The 14,927-nt window shown below is 41.3% G+C and overlaps 1 protein-coding gene and 1 long non-coding RNA gene across 2 annotated transcripts in view; both read right to left on the bottom strand.

Annotated features, from left to right (window-relative positions):
• LOC145430302 (uncharacterized) overlaps nt 1-14,927 on the bottom strand; it is a 358,832-nt gene that overhangs the window by 234,074 nt on the left and 109,831 nt on the right. The gene's annotated exons all lie outside the window — the stretch shown is intronic.
• Nucleotides 2,702-3,219, bottom strand: LOC145430337 (uncharacterized). Its single transcript, XR_013910854.1, has 2 exons — nt 3,082-3,219; nt 2,702-2,918 (listed from the first exon to the last, which is right to left on the bottom strand). It is a non-coding gene; the product is annotated as an uncharacterized LOC145430337 (long non-coding RNA).

Raw genomic sequence — 14,927 nt, forward strand, 5'->3', positions numbered from 1 at the left:
CGTCTGTATCTGGAAGTCCCAAAGGATCTTAGCTTGGTCATTCTCCACCACCCTTGAGGATATCTCCCATTTTGACAAAGGAGCTTGCAAAGAAAAGCGTCTGGACTTCTTTAAGTTGCTTGAAGACGTTTCACCTCTCATCCGAGAAGCTTCTTCAGTTCTAAGGTCAAATGGTGGAGAGTCCCAGATATAAACCCAGTGGGAGTGACCCCCCACAGAGGGACAAAAGGACCCCCTGATGATCCTCTAATCGCCTGAGCCAAGGTGTGAAACTGGGTGTGGGTCCCAATCAGCCAGAGTTTCGGGTGAGTTCATTGTGAAACCTGGCCCCACCTTATCATGCGAATTCCTGAGATCAGATGACCCAGGATGTGAGTGGGCGTTAAGGCGTCTGGGAAGGGATCTCAAAACTGGATTATAGATGGCAGAGAGTTGGTGTCGTAAACCCCCGCCTCTGTTCAAAGATGGTCGCTCACAGTGGACATAGATGGCTTCTTTCACTCCTCTTTCAAACCATCTGTCCTCTCTGTCCAAAATGTGAACATTGGCATCCTCGAAAGAGTGTCCTTTATCCTTAAGATGCAGATGGACTGCTGAGTCTTGTCCTGTGGAGGTGGCTCTTCTGTGTTGTGCCATGCACTTGTGAAGTGGCTGTTTGGTCTCTCCGATGTAGAGGTCTGGGCATTCCTCGCTGCACTGTACAGCATACACCACATTGTTAAGTCTGTGTTTTGGCGTTTTGTCTTTCGGGTGAACCAGTTTTTGTCTGACCTCCACCACTCTTGGCATACAGCTTGATGTCATCCATGTACAGGAGGTGGCTGACAACTGTTCTGTTCCGTAGTCAGCATCCGTAGCCAGTCTTGTTAATGATCTCACTGAGGGGGTTCAGGCCTATGCAGAACAGCAGAGGGGATAGAGGATCTCATTGGTAGATCCCGCACTTAATGGTGACTTGTGCTGTGAGCTTGAAGTTGGCCTCTAGTGTTGTACGCCACATCCCCATTGAGTTCCTGATGAAGGCTCTTAGGGTCCTGTTGATCTTGTACAATTCTAGGCATTCCAGTATCCAGCTGTTGATTGAGTCATAGGCCTTCTTGTAATCAATCTAGGCAGAGCACAATTTGGTCACAAGAAAAACAATGGTGTGCTTGGTTTCAACGTAACCGACTAATCTTGACTAATCTTTTGTCCAGTATTAAATATTGATTACGTTTCACTCATAGCTATGTGACTCACACTATTAAGAAATAAAATTAATTAAAACAGGTCTGCTTGCAGAAGAGACCTGCAGCACAGAGCTAATGTCCGTAGATTGAGAAATTGTTTTTATCAAATCAAATACATACCTCAAGTGGAAATATAACAAGATTTTTAGATTATTGCTTCTATGTCTATAATGTTTACACGTTTTATAATTGTCTGTTTTTTGGGGGTTTTTTAGACATTGAGCTGCAAGAATATGGGGAAAGCAGCAAGTTCCACAGAATGCCGCACCTAGCACACACTCTCCATCTCACAATGAAAGATGCCATGAAACACCCAACTGCTGATTCAGTCATAACGAAAGCAAGAAATCTGGTACATGTTGTTAGAAAATCATCAGTGACAAATGAAGAAGTGTTTAAAAGGTGTGACAAAAGTCTGATCTGGGATTGTACCACTTGTTGGAACAGTACCAAACCAGAGCTGAACTAAACCAACTACTTGAGAAGCTGGGGATGGATACACTTCTCACAAGTGATTGGACCAAGATGGAGAACCTTGTCAAGTTGTTTGAACCCTTTGTCATTCATACAGACAGTGTTGGGGAGTAACAGAGTACATGTACCGCCGTTACATATTTAAAATACAAAATATGAGTAACTGTATTGTTGCGGGTCAGTATTGTTTGGGTTTTGTTTGACAGCTATGCTCTGTTGTTCCAGGCGGCAGCGTTACGGTTGCCATGGTTACATGGTGACGCACTCTCTCTTTGCGACTGTGTGTTTCCAGGGTGAGAGAGCGCCTTTTTGTTGTTGTTGTGCTAAGCTAAAAGGGAGAGTGTTACAGACTTAGCTCTAAAGAATGTAGCCTCATGGGCAGTGTAGTCCTTGCTGCAGGGAGAATGGACTGCCATACCCGTTATGTGTCTGTGAGCGCGAGGAGGGAGAAAAAGGAGAGTGGAAAAGTACAAGCTGTCATTGAGCAGAAACGGGAGCTGGAAGCATGTAAATATAATAATAACCACTGCAGCCAAGAAGAGAGCCTGACGAGCCCAGTTGTAAGTAAGCCATTAAGACTCGACTGTACACCGTGTTTGTATTTTCCTCCGAAACAATAAGTTCTGTTGGAGCAGCCTTTCAATGCCTCTCTCTGTCTCTTGCTAGCAAAGTTGACCCAGACAACAAAGTAAAGCTATGGTGTTGATTTTCCACCTCTTTCGCACAGTTGCTTTTTATTAAAACAACAGTTAAATCATGACTGGAAATCTACCTTTCTTTATAGGTATTTTAACCAATACTAAACTACTGCATGTTTCCATCAATACTTCAACCACCTAAACACATAATTGTACTTATTCCTTAAATTGGACACCCTTTATAAAAAAAACCCAAATGTCTCACAATGTATCATGTCAATATTAATATCCTAAAATAAGAAAGCATTGCATGTGATGTAACAGAGAAAAAAAATAAACAAAAAAAGGTCAATAGGCATGTTTCGTTTGCTAAATACTTTATTAAAAGACAGTTTCCTATTTACGTTTATATGATTCACAGAAGTTTGTAATTTTTTGCATGATGTGCGTCCTGCACCAGCCAAACGATCTGGGGCGTATCGGAGCCATTTCTGCACTGCTTGTGCAAAGACAAACTCGGACATAGAGTTTGCCCCTAACTGCTGCGTCAGGCTCCAATCAAGGCAAAGCGTCTCACCTATAGACACATTTTAAGAGATGGAATTAGCTTGTCTCATGTCTTAAATGTGTATGCAAGTGCTTGTGTGTTTAATCAACAGGCCGTTGTTATGTATTTAAATCACATCTGACAGCTATTACACTTTATAGTTACAAAGTGTACATAACCTTTATATACTTACCATTGCCTTATTTGCCTCTTGTGATTGAAGAGCTGGCTCTGCATTGTTTAGCTCCTCAATGTTGTGCAAGGGCAAATCCAGAGGCAGTACCCCAGCATCTACCGATTCATTGCAGCCGGTATTGCGGATGGCTCTGACCTCCTCACAGAGTTCGTTAACAGCTCTCGTCAGGTCTGACAGAAAAAGATAATTTTTTTTAAAGTATTTAAGAATACAGACAACTTGTCAAAAGTTTCCTTGTGTCTCACACACAGATATGTACAAAGACACTAGACAGTATTTTATTACCTGGTATTTTCACTCGAGGGGCCTGGGGAAACCATTTTTTTGTGGGCTGCTCATCCTTTGAGTCACTATATGTGTACAGGGGATTTGGTCTAAAGAAAAAAAGTTGAAAAGGGTCATAAGTAATTACAAATGTGCTTTTGGAATATTTTTTCCTAAAGTTACAGTTTGATTTATAACAACACACACAGGAAACGGAGATGTGCAAGAAGGTACAGTATACAAGGAATTTTTGAAGTGCACAAGTGTATACGGCTTTGCATTTATAAAAAGTTTACAAGCTTCCACTTTTTGGACTATATTATGTGGTGATATTGCAGTATGCAAGCACCACAGATATGTATAAAAGACAAGATCATAAATTCTTAGCAATCAAAGATATGTTTGTGAAATAAAAAAAGTTTTACTTGTGCTTTCTTTCATGACTGGTCTGAGTTTCAGCTTCGGACTGAAGGTCAGACATATCACAGTGTTCACTTAGATATTTCTGAAGACTGCGTTCTGCTTCGTGAAATGTGTCTGGAAGTACAAACACAATGTATGGCCAGACATAAATTAGGACACGAAAAACTTGTTATTGTTACATTTATACAATACCAATCCAGATGATACCCACCATGGCCTATTAGAAGTCAGACTGGTGCATAGGTGAGCCATGTTGCACCAGGATGAACTCTCCTCTTTACTGCGTCGTGGATCCTGAATGTGTCTCACGGAGGATATGGAGGCCATGACAATTTCTCCCCATTTATCCATGATCTAGGGACTATTTCTGTACCACCAGTGCTGAACTGCACAATGCACCAGTCTTTCATTTTTATCTTTTTTTTAAAATTTGGAGTCCTTTTTTGCCCTGTCTAGGATAAACAGGAAACAGATAATTACAATATATTTCATAGTCACTACAAAACTTGATCTATTGATTGAACTAAATAATAAATAATAGCTTAAAATGTATATAGGCAACAATTACAAGCAAACCCGTATATGTAAGCATTTAAACACTGAAGATAATAAAATTAACAGTATTTTGTCTAAGTCTGCCATTGTAGGAATTCATGGCACCATGGTTTGGAGTCTTCTCTCACCCTCGTTCTCTGCGGCCTGCTGGAGCGGGGGGGCTAGGAGGAGTTGGCCGTCCAACTGCGGTCTGGAGTGTGGGGCCTCCCTGCTGCTGTGGAGTTGGGGCGGTCTGCCTCTCCCCACCGCAGGGAAAAGGGTAACACCACCTGGGTCTGGGTGCAGTTCCCCCCTCCAGGGGCAAGGGTACCTAGACCCGGTTCGTAGAGTATGCTTGGGGAGTGTGATCGTGTGTACAGCGTCTCTTTATGTCTGTCTCCACGTTGGTTGAGTGTGGAGTAAGTGCATATGAGAGCATGAGGGTGGGGATGGATGTTTGTGTCTGTGTGTGCCTGTATGTCTGTGTCTATATGTCAGGTTGGGTATCAGACGCCACCTTTCTGGGGACATCTCAGGCCCTCCAAGGTTTGGAGGCCTATCTCCACCCACTACTTCCCCTGCCAGTGGCGGACTCCCTCAGGTGTCGGTGCGTTGGTGGTTCTTTGTGTCTGGGGGTGGGCGTCCGGGTACACACCGGCTCACTCCTTGACGGCCGCTTATCGGGGCCTGGAGCCTGGGGCTCGCTCGGGCCACTTCGGAGGTGGGGTGCCCCCGGGCTCTCGGACTTGGGCTCGGTCACTCAGGCACAGCTGGCTGCCGGCGGAGCTCACGGGCGCGTCACTGCAACTCCCCCTGGCTTCTGCTCCGCGGCTGCTGAGTGAGCCCTCATCTGGGACTCTCCTCAGCTCTTACTGGGACAGTGGCGCGGCTGCCCCTCTGTTGGTCTTCCTTGGTCTCTTGTGTTCTGGGGACCTCTGGATGTCTGGAGTTTTGATCTCCTCCATACCTGCTTCATACCCTGGAGGACGGGGCTGTGGCTCCCCACACTCCCTAGCAGATCGTTACATGGAGAAACCTTTGGAATGCAAGCATGCTGATCCACACAGGTATGCACACAGGTGTACACACGGGTATTCACAGACGCGGACTACAGCTTTCTTGGCTGCTGCCTCAAAGCACATTGTACGCTGTCTATCTTGCGTGCTGCACAATATCGTTTATTATTTAGTATCTACTGATATCTACTGCTAGCTAGTTTATTGTGATGGTGCCGTTTTTTTTATTATGTTGCTCTTTGTTGTTTGCTTTCTCTTCTGTTTTTTTTCTCCATACAGGTGACCCAGGTGTCTTGTTTTTTTTGTTTGTTTTTCTTTCTTTCTTCTCCCCCTTTTCACTGTCTCTTCTCCCCTTTGGTTTTCTTTCTCTCCCTCTCTTTCTTTCATTCTCTCTCCCTGTCCTATCCCCCAGTCATGTCTGTCCCGTTTGTAGCAACTGAAAATAAAATAAATTCATAATTATAATAAAGGTCAATCAAATGGACCAATATGGCAAGGCCATGATGATCCACTTGGTAAAATAAATCCGCTTGGCATCTTTCTTGGCCTTAAGACAACAATTCTGATGGCTAAAGATCCAAACGGGACACAAAAAAAAAAAAAAAAAAAAAAAGGAATTCATGGCACCGAGACAAAAACTTGGCGCACAGTGTGGCGTAAAAATAGGCGCACACCTTTGACGCTGCATTTTCTCCGTCTTCCTCGTCCGCACGTAAATGCTAAACGCAGTTTACGTGTGGACAAAAGGTGCAAACGCAAGTTAGGTGAGCGTGCAGCGTAAAGTTAGGTGAGCGTGCAGCGTAAAGTTTGAATTGAGTGCGAATCGAAGCGGGTGCTCTCCAATCATTAAAAGTAACAAAGTCATTGAACACATTTATACAGTTACCTTTACGTTTATCAATCATATATCACAGATTTACAATTTTTTGTAGTACTATGCTAAAAAGCAACTACAGAGCGAAAGTCTGGGTCAAGCGCCGAGGCGACGGCAAGAACAAAGGAACCCTCGAAGCGTTAAAGCTAGCTTTGTAAGGGTATATAACGGAAAAGTATGAAACGAAAATGTTTTCTTTGTTGATAGACTTTGTTTGCAGTGGAATTTATTAGTTGCCGGATTGTAAGATGAAAGTAGACACAATTTCGGGCTCCCACATTTTATCCGAAACTTTACATTAACAAGTTTTTTTTTTTTTTTTACTGTTATTCAAATGCAACCGTGGAAATAACGAATAGAACAAAAGTCATTCATTCTTACCTTATACTAATCGTGGTGCAGGCCAGTGCAGTGCATGAACTGATGCCTTCTCCGGTCAATTCCGCTGAGAGTAAATCTAATGTCCCGCTCTACTGTACAAGACAATGGTTACCTGGAGGGATGTACCAATGTGATAGGGGTGCTGCGGAATAGTCCAAGTGGTAGCAGCTTTAATTTCCCGCTCAACCATAAATCGATGGTTTTTCAACGTGATTGTTGTCACCTTGTCAACTATAAATAGATCAACAATCAACGATGACAGAACAACAGTGAATCAATGTTATTTCAATGTCAGTGTCAGGTTTCATCAGTATTTCAATGTTGTTTCAACATTGGTTTTGTGTTGACATTTCAATCCTGACGATTCTGATGGTTCAGATGGAAAATCAACATCTGTTCAATGTCTCCTTGCTATCTGGGAAGCTAGTTTTTGGCTACGACGTATTAGCCAGAGGTCCCTTTACTACGGTTCGGAGCCGCAGATCTTCAGTAATAGTAATAAATCACATTCATGTAGTTGTAAACAGCATGATAATATATTAATATATTTTCTGTGTGTGAACTGCTGTCATCTTGGCTGAGAAACAGAACAACCACTTCTCTGGAGTAGCGAGTTTTCCTTAAGATCAACAAAAAACTGTTACTTCACTGATGTACCCTATATCCTTTTTGACCGACCTGGACATCCACACTTGCAGTTCAGTTCAGTGCCTTTTTTTTTCATGTTTTACTGATGGATAACTAAACACTTAAAAACTACTCATGATGGCTTGGCTTTTGTGTTGTGTTGTGTATTGCCAGTCAGTTGCAGTGTTTTATCACAACACAACACAACAGTTGCAGCTTTCACTGACAGCACAAGTGGTCCTTGAACCTTTGTACTGTTTTCATTAATTAATTTTGCAGTTAACTTGTGAACATGTTGGATGATCTGTCTGCTGTCACTGGTTGGTGCTGAGGTCTGAATCTGATGACAGCTCCTGTAATCATAATGAGAACAGAATCATCACAAACTGAAATATAAAGTTTATTTCTCGAAATTGAAATAAAAGCAATCCTTCTCTGTCCTCACACACTGGGGATCTGAAGTTCTATTGTTACATTTTTTCGGTTCTACAGTTTTGCAGACAACAAAAATTAATGCTTCAATTATTTCTTTCAAAGGATGTAAGTTGTACTGAGTACTGTACATTTAACCATGAACAATACTAAGAATTATCCAGACTGTTTCTTAACCTGAATATTTAGTATATTTGCAGAATGGCAGATAGAGACAAAATACTGTTACTGTTAATCTGACTATCTTCAGGTTTTACATGCTTACATATACACACGCAGTTACTGTCCCTCCATTTAGAAAGGCAGGGGCGTCAAGGTGTAATTATTTTACATGTCTTTGTTTTTTTTTCCTGTGTAATAATATTCAACATTGCTATCAATACATTTTTCAAAAAATGCCTCTCTGTGCAAAATGGGTTCAAAAACATAAACAACTGTGGGATGCTGTTTGTGATTTGAACCGGGGGAACAAATTGCGGCAGGATCAGCCTGATATTATTTTTATCCCACTCTAACTTTACTGTATAAAGAGCTAACATCTCCAACATGTCAGGAGTAGTTAGTCATTACAACAAGTGTGTGTGAACTAAAAATCAAGAATGTGGGATGCTGTTTGACCTACCTTGGACCTTGTTTGTTGCTCTGGACTTACTCCTTCCAACTGCAAAGCTAATAAACTGCTAATTTCTGATGACTTGCTTCTTTCTTTCAATTGCAAAATTACCTTTTCTATAACCAAGAGCCCTCGTACAATTATTTTTCGGAATATTAAGAAAATCAATCCTGAGAACGTTTCTTTTGCTTTCTCTAGTCATTTGCATTTTCATAACCTGCTCAGCCAAGAGCACTTGGATTCCTATTATAACTCTAGTCTCAACAGTATTCTAAACTCTGTTGCCCCACTCAAAACTGAATCTGTATCATTCTCTCAGTCAGCACCCGGGTTTATAGCTGAACTAAGGCTTCTGAAAGCAAAAAGTCAAAGGCTTGAATGTCTCTATAAGAAAACTTACTATTCATAAGGAAATGTGTAATAATTCTGTTTTGTATTATAAGGAGTGTATTAATCAAACAAAATCTGCTTATTACTCCACCATTATCTGTTGAAATGAAGATTCAACCAAGATACTATTTTCCCTGTTCAACTAGTCTTTCACGTTACCAGATTTTTTACCTGCTCACCTTTACTCATCTTCCTTCTGTTTTTCTCCAATGTTATATTTCATTGAGAAATTTCACAAAATACACCAAGACCTCGTTTCTGATGTTCCATGTAGCTCTTCCTTTGCAATTCCACTCCCATCACACTGTTCTTCTGCTTTCCAACTTCCCTTTGTTGCTGATATTTCAAATCTCATCTGTAAGTTAAAAACTTTTACTTGTCAGCTAGATCCCATCCCTAGAGTTTTGGTCAAGGCCTGTCTACCCTCTTTGCTTCCTCTCATATCTGCTATCGTCTACTCTTCGCTTACCACTGGGAACTGTTCCTGCTCCCTTAAAAGTTGCTGTCATCATGTAAATATTGAAAACAAAATTCACACAGGCAGTTCTTCTAAGCTGTTAAGTGCTCTGTCTATCATTCATACACATTCAGACCCCGATGGATGAATTGTAGAGTTAGTATCTTAGTAACATGGGGTAGTAGTAGTATTATTATAACTGTATCTCAGTTCCAAGAAAGCAATTTCTAATATTACAAACATTATCTTAATTCCAAGCACACAATCCCAAATACCAAGAACTGTATGTGAGTTCCAAGAAAGCAATCTGTAATAACATAGATCAGGGCATCCCTGGGCACACGTGTCACCGCTGGCACGTGAAGGGTTTACTGATGGCACGACCATAGCTGGACTGGCCACCGGGCATACCGGGCACTTGCCCGATGGGCCGGTGGTGATTTTTCATTTTTATGGGCCGATGTGGAGGCTTTGTTTGTTTGTTTTTTGTAACCGTATAAACAATGAAAGGTGGTGGATTGGCCAGATGCTGGCTGATGTGTAAAAATAACTCAGTTGTTTGGTCATGTCTATGGCAGAGCTTCCAGAGAGACCCGAGGCGGCCACCGTGTAAACACCACAGTGTCAGGTGAACTGAACTTCAGGTAAGAAGTTATGACCTGCAGTCCATCTGGGTCAGATATAAATCAAGTTTAGGTGGAGTTTATTTTCGTTGTACTGACTTTTTACAGTCAGTTACAATAACTTGTACTGCGTACTAGCTAGCATGACGGAGTTTCGGTGAATCGTCTCGTATTCAGAAAAAATATTACTTGTTTCGTATTGAGCTGAAAAAGAACACCGTTTTTCCCGTACTTCAGCTAGAATGAAAAAAAGACACAAAGCTGGAGTTATTCTGCATCTTTACACTGTCAGCTGCATCTTCTTCTCTCATTCTCTTCTCCTCCCTCTCCTGTTGCCACTTCAATCATGAAACTGATCAGCTGATCGGCTTTTCTCTCTTGCTTGTTTATCGCTCACTATGCGCCAGAAAGAGGAAACCAGCGGATTTCACGCTAAACAAGAGCAGCACGTTTAAGCTTGATCAGCTGTTGTTGTTGCTGGAGCCCCAGCTGTAAAAGCTGCTGGTCATGATATCGTGTGGTTATCTGGTGTTGAGGGAAACATGAAACCAGGAGATGTCCTTACTGAATCAACAGAGCTGAACAGGTGATGGAGAAACAGGTTTACCTTTTAGGTGACATGAATGAGTTGAAGGGAAGTTATGAACTGGTTCTGAGACAAATAACACCAGGATCCTTTTCTATGAGGACAAGAATGGCTCTTGGTGAAGGCAGTCACACTTTTCACCTCTCCCTTCCCTTATCTTTCCTGCTTAGCGTCTTGTGTCCTTTTCTAGTCTTGTCTATTACTTTTTCCCTGAAACACTCTCTCACAATCTGTTCTCTAAAACATAAAAGACGAATTATGGATTTGATTAACTGGCCCCTGAATGTAATTGACACCCTCTTCTCAACGAGAAGCCTGGGCTTGGGTGAGTCTGACTGTAAGACATTGAAGACACCTTTTCGGAACCATGATAACACACATATACACATGCAGATATACACTCATCCCCCCTCTCCTTCCAAATGCCTTCGACGCTTATTCCCTCCCGATGCAAATGGTAGATCAAAGGGGACCAGCGCATATGCTGCAGGCCTAGATGCGCTGTCTAAACTGGCTGTCTCTCACCTTTTACCCATCCGTGCCGATTGTCATGTGTTTCTGTGGTGTATTAAGAGTTTTTTCATGTGCTATGCGCAGAGTTGTTTTTTTCTGTTGTCAAACTGATCTCCCTGTTGGAGCTCAGTCTTGGGGGAGTTTGTTTTTCTCCTTGTTTTTCCTGATGTTGTGTATTTTCCATTGTTCAGTTCCAGGTCGCTGCTCATGCGGCTGACCGGCCAACTACCTAGCCTGACCTGTCTCCCCAATGTGATGTTTGTGTATTGTATGTACGGTTGGCAAAGTCAGTCTCTAAATTGCCCCTTGGGGATAAAGAGTCTTCTGAATCTGAATCTGAATTTCTTTGTGCCCTCCTTTCCCTGTTAATGCCCTACCTGACCCCCTGGCAAAGCTTTGCTAGACCCGCCCCTGCACAGTTACCAGCTGTCAGCTAGCTTTTAATAAATGATTATCTGAATCTTACAACCAAAGTTTTTATCTGACGTAAAATGTATACAAATCATACATATACCAACAAGACAGTGTACATCACTGTCACAAAAGCGTTTGTTTTCATTCAAAGACTTTATGGCTTTTCCTCTTCCTAATACCTGGTGGGCCGGTCTCTAGTCAAAATGCCCGGACTGATTATTTGTCCCAGTCCAGCATGTATAGACCAATGTTATCTTTTCTGATCAAACTAGAAAACTTTAATGAGCTGCTGGATTTGTCTTGGATTAACTGGCTGGACACAGAGGACATCGAAATTCAGCTGATTGAACTGAAAAGCTTGACTATGTGGGGTCAAAGGTTGCAGATTTCCGAACGCAGCTGGAATCCATAGCTGTGCTTGCATTTTCACCTGCTGGACATCACTACCTGACAAGTTTAATTGTCTTCAGAACATTGCAGAGACTGCATTCGGAGATCTGCAACCTTTGACCCCACATAGTTAATCTTTTCAGTTCAATCAGCTGCATTTCGATGTCCTCTGTGTCCAGCCAGTTAATCCAAGGCCTTATTGACAGTATTTGGCTCTACATATCTGTGTGAGCAGATTTTCTCTCACACAAATAGTGTCCTCAGGCAGCCATCTGAATGCTGGACAATCGGAGACCTGTGTCTCTGAGTGGGAGACCAGAGATCACATTGACATGTGTATCTCTGTATTGTTGGGTGATCGTGGCTCAAGAGTTGGGAGTTTGCCTTGTAATCAGAAGGTTGCCGAGGGACTAGTAAAGCGCTATACAAATACAGGCCATTTATCATTTTTACCATTTAACAAACATGCCATATTGGCCCAGCTTATTTTTCTTATCATTGTTCTGAGGAGACCATAAATAGCGTTTACATTTTCGGTTGTACAGTTCATTTGCTGTTATTTTTATTTATTTATTTAGGACAGTGCATGTTAATGAACATAAATGTAAAAAAAAAAAAAATACATGAATTACATGCCAGATTATAGCCAAAGGCTAATTTCCATCTGTTGTCCTTAAACATAAAAAATAGACATAATAATTCATAAAAATTCATCATTCATTCATAATAAAAACTAAAACATTAAAACTATACAACTCGTACATGATCACACACTTGATTTGTCCATAACCAGTTTTTAACCTTTCCCTTAAACAAATTGAGTGTAGAGCATTCTCTAATGGGTTGAGGAAGACTGTTCCACAGATGGCCTTCCTGGACAGAGAGGACGTTCTGCCCAATGCTGTCCGTCTGTGGGGTATAAACAAGTCTCCTCGGATTGTAGCTCGAGTGGTCCTGTCTGAGCTTTCTTTATGCCCAATGAACTGTTTCACTAAGTTATTGAAGTTCAGTAATTTATGTTTTTTTAACACATGACAGTGGTGGTGGGAAGTCGGTTTTTTGTCAAGTAGTTACTTCTTTTATAAATGTTTTCAATAGTTTTAAGTGTTGTTGGACAAGCAAGTGAACAGGACGTCAAACAATAGTCCATATGAGAGATGATCATTGAGTAAAAATAAGTTTTTGCAAATTTCATATTTAAATTATTACGTATATGATTAAAATTTCGATTATTAAATTTAAGTACCTGGGACACTTTCTTTATGTGACTCTTGAAGGATAATGTTGGGTCTAGAATGACCCCAAGACATTTAAATTCTGGAGCTAATTCAAGCTCTACTCAATCCAGGAATATGTTTGACTGCTTCAAGTTTAAGGGGCGTTTTGAAAAATACATACAGACAGTTTTTGAGGCGTTCAACATTAGGCATGAGTCCTCCAGCCAGCTATGCATTAATGCTAAAGCAGCTGTAAGATCTTTTGCCACCTGCTGGACACTATTTGCTTGCATATATATAACTGCATCAGCTGCATACATTTGAGCAAATATATTTGTACAGACTTCAGGTAAGTTATTGATAAAAAGAGAGAACAATAAGGGCCCAAGAACAGATCCTTGAGGAACCCCTGTATCACAGTCTAAATATGGAGATTTAACCCCATCCAACACCACACACTGTTTCCTGTGTGAGAGATATGAGGCAAACCACTGAAGAGCCTGACTGGAGATATTAAACTGAGTCAATCTGGACAACAATATCTGATGGTTTACAGAGTCGAAAGCCTTCAGATCTAAAAATACAGCTCCAACACAGGGACTCTTGTCCAGCAAGTTCTTCAAGTTCTCCACTAACATACACAGGGCAGTATCTGTGGAGTGATGTGCCCGAAAGCCAAACTGCAATGGATGTAATGGATGGTTGGGTGTTTTCTAGGTGAGCAGTGAGGAGTTTAACCACCCACTTCTCAGCTATTTTAGATACGACCGGGAGTATGCTTATGGGGCAATAATTAGCCATGTCAGTCTTCACACCTGCTTTGAAAATTGGTGTAACTGCAGCAATTTTCCAATCTGTTGGAACAATGGAATGTTCGAATGACATATTCAAAACATGAGTTGTTGGACGTACAAGCAAATCCATATGTTCCTTTAAGAAATTTGTGTTAATACCATATACATCAAGTGCTTTTGATTGTTTTAAACCTGTAATTAGTTTAGCAACTTCAGTGTCTGAAATATGAGTGATGGTGAACAAATTTTGACCAGCATCATTCACATTATCAGAGCATACGACTGAGTCAAAGCTCTGACTGATCTCCTTAACAGATGAAATAAAGAAAGTGTTTAAGTTACTGGCAATAGAATTTGAAAATGTGACGTCATTCAGGGGTAAAACCACAAAGGATTCTGGGAACTCGTGGCAAGAGGTACTAGCGCACACAGGCTTTCAATTGAAATCAGTTACACAGCGATAAAAAGAAACACAAAAAATGGCAAGAAGCTGTTGTATTATTAACTGCGATAGCCAGTCGCATGACAGCCACGGGAAGCCGACGGGTAAAGAGATCAGTTGTTATCGGATTACGTTGTTGAAGAGAAATTGTTCAAGCCATGTTTCCGAAGTAACAAAGAGCCGACGGATGGCCTGGATTGCAGCCATTCAAAGACCAAATATAACGTCCCAGAACACTCCAGCTCACAGGTTAGTCTGCTCCAAACATTTCCACAAAGGTCAGTCTGCTGTTGTAGTTAATGCGTCATTTTTCTTAACATAACTGGTGATATGGGTTACAAGCAAGTCTGGCGCTGAACAGAAATTGTCGCGCTATGCTCCTTTGTTTATTGTGCATAAATAGTGAATTGTCCTGACACGATATTGCGTTTCGCTTCTGTTATTACCATGGTACATTGACAAAAACATATACTTTTATTCACAGGATAAAACAGTTGCTTTGTATCACTATTTGCCCAGTACGATTACAGCATACAATATCATTGTCACTGCTACATTTCTGTAACGCGAACCAGAAATTATTTCCACTACTAATTAATTACCGTTGAGCTCAAAGGTCCTATTAATAAATGGTTAACAAATGTGTATTTATGAATACGATTTGTGAGACTGGTAAACTTATGATATGTACGATGGTCTTTCGATCTACACGGTGCATTTCATGGTCCTGCACCCATCCGTCGGTAAACTGTACCTGGGCTTGTTGCAGTGACCTGAAGTTACTAAACTTCATGAGTGTATGCACTCACTCCAAGAACCGCATAATTATAAATATGAGCGTGGTGAAAGTTGG

The sequence above is a fragment of the Astatotilapia calliptera genome, chromosome 8 (genome assembly GCF_964374335.1).
Source record: "Astatotilapia calliptera chromosome 8, fAstCal68.1, whole genome shotgun sequence".
In the NCBI taxonomy this organism is placed as follows: domain Eukaryota; kingdom Metazoa; phylum Chordata; class Actinopteri; order Cichliformes; family Cichlidae; genus Astatotilapia; species Astatotilapia calliptera.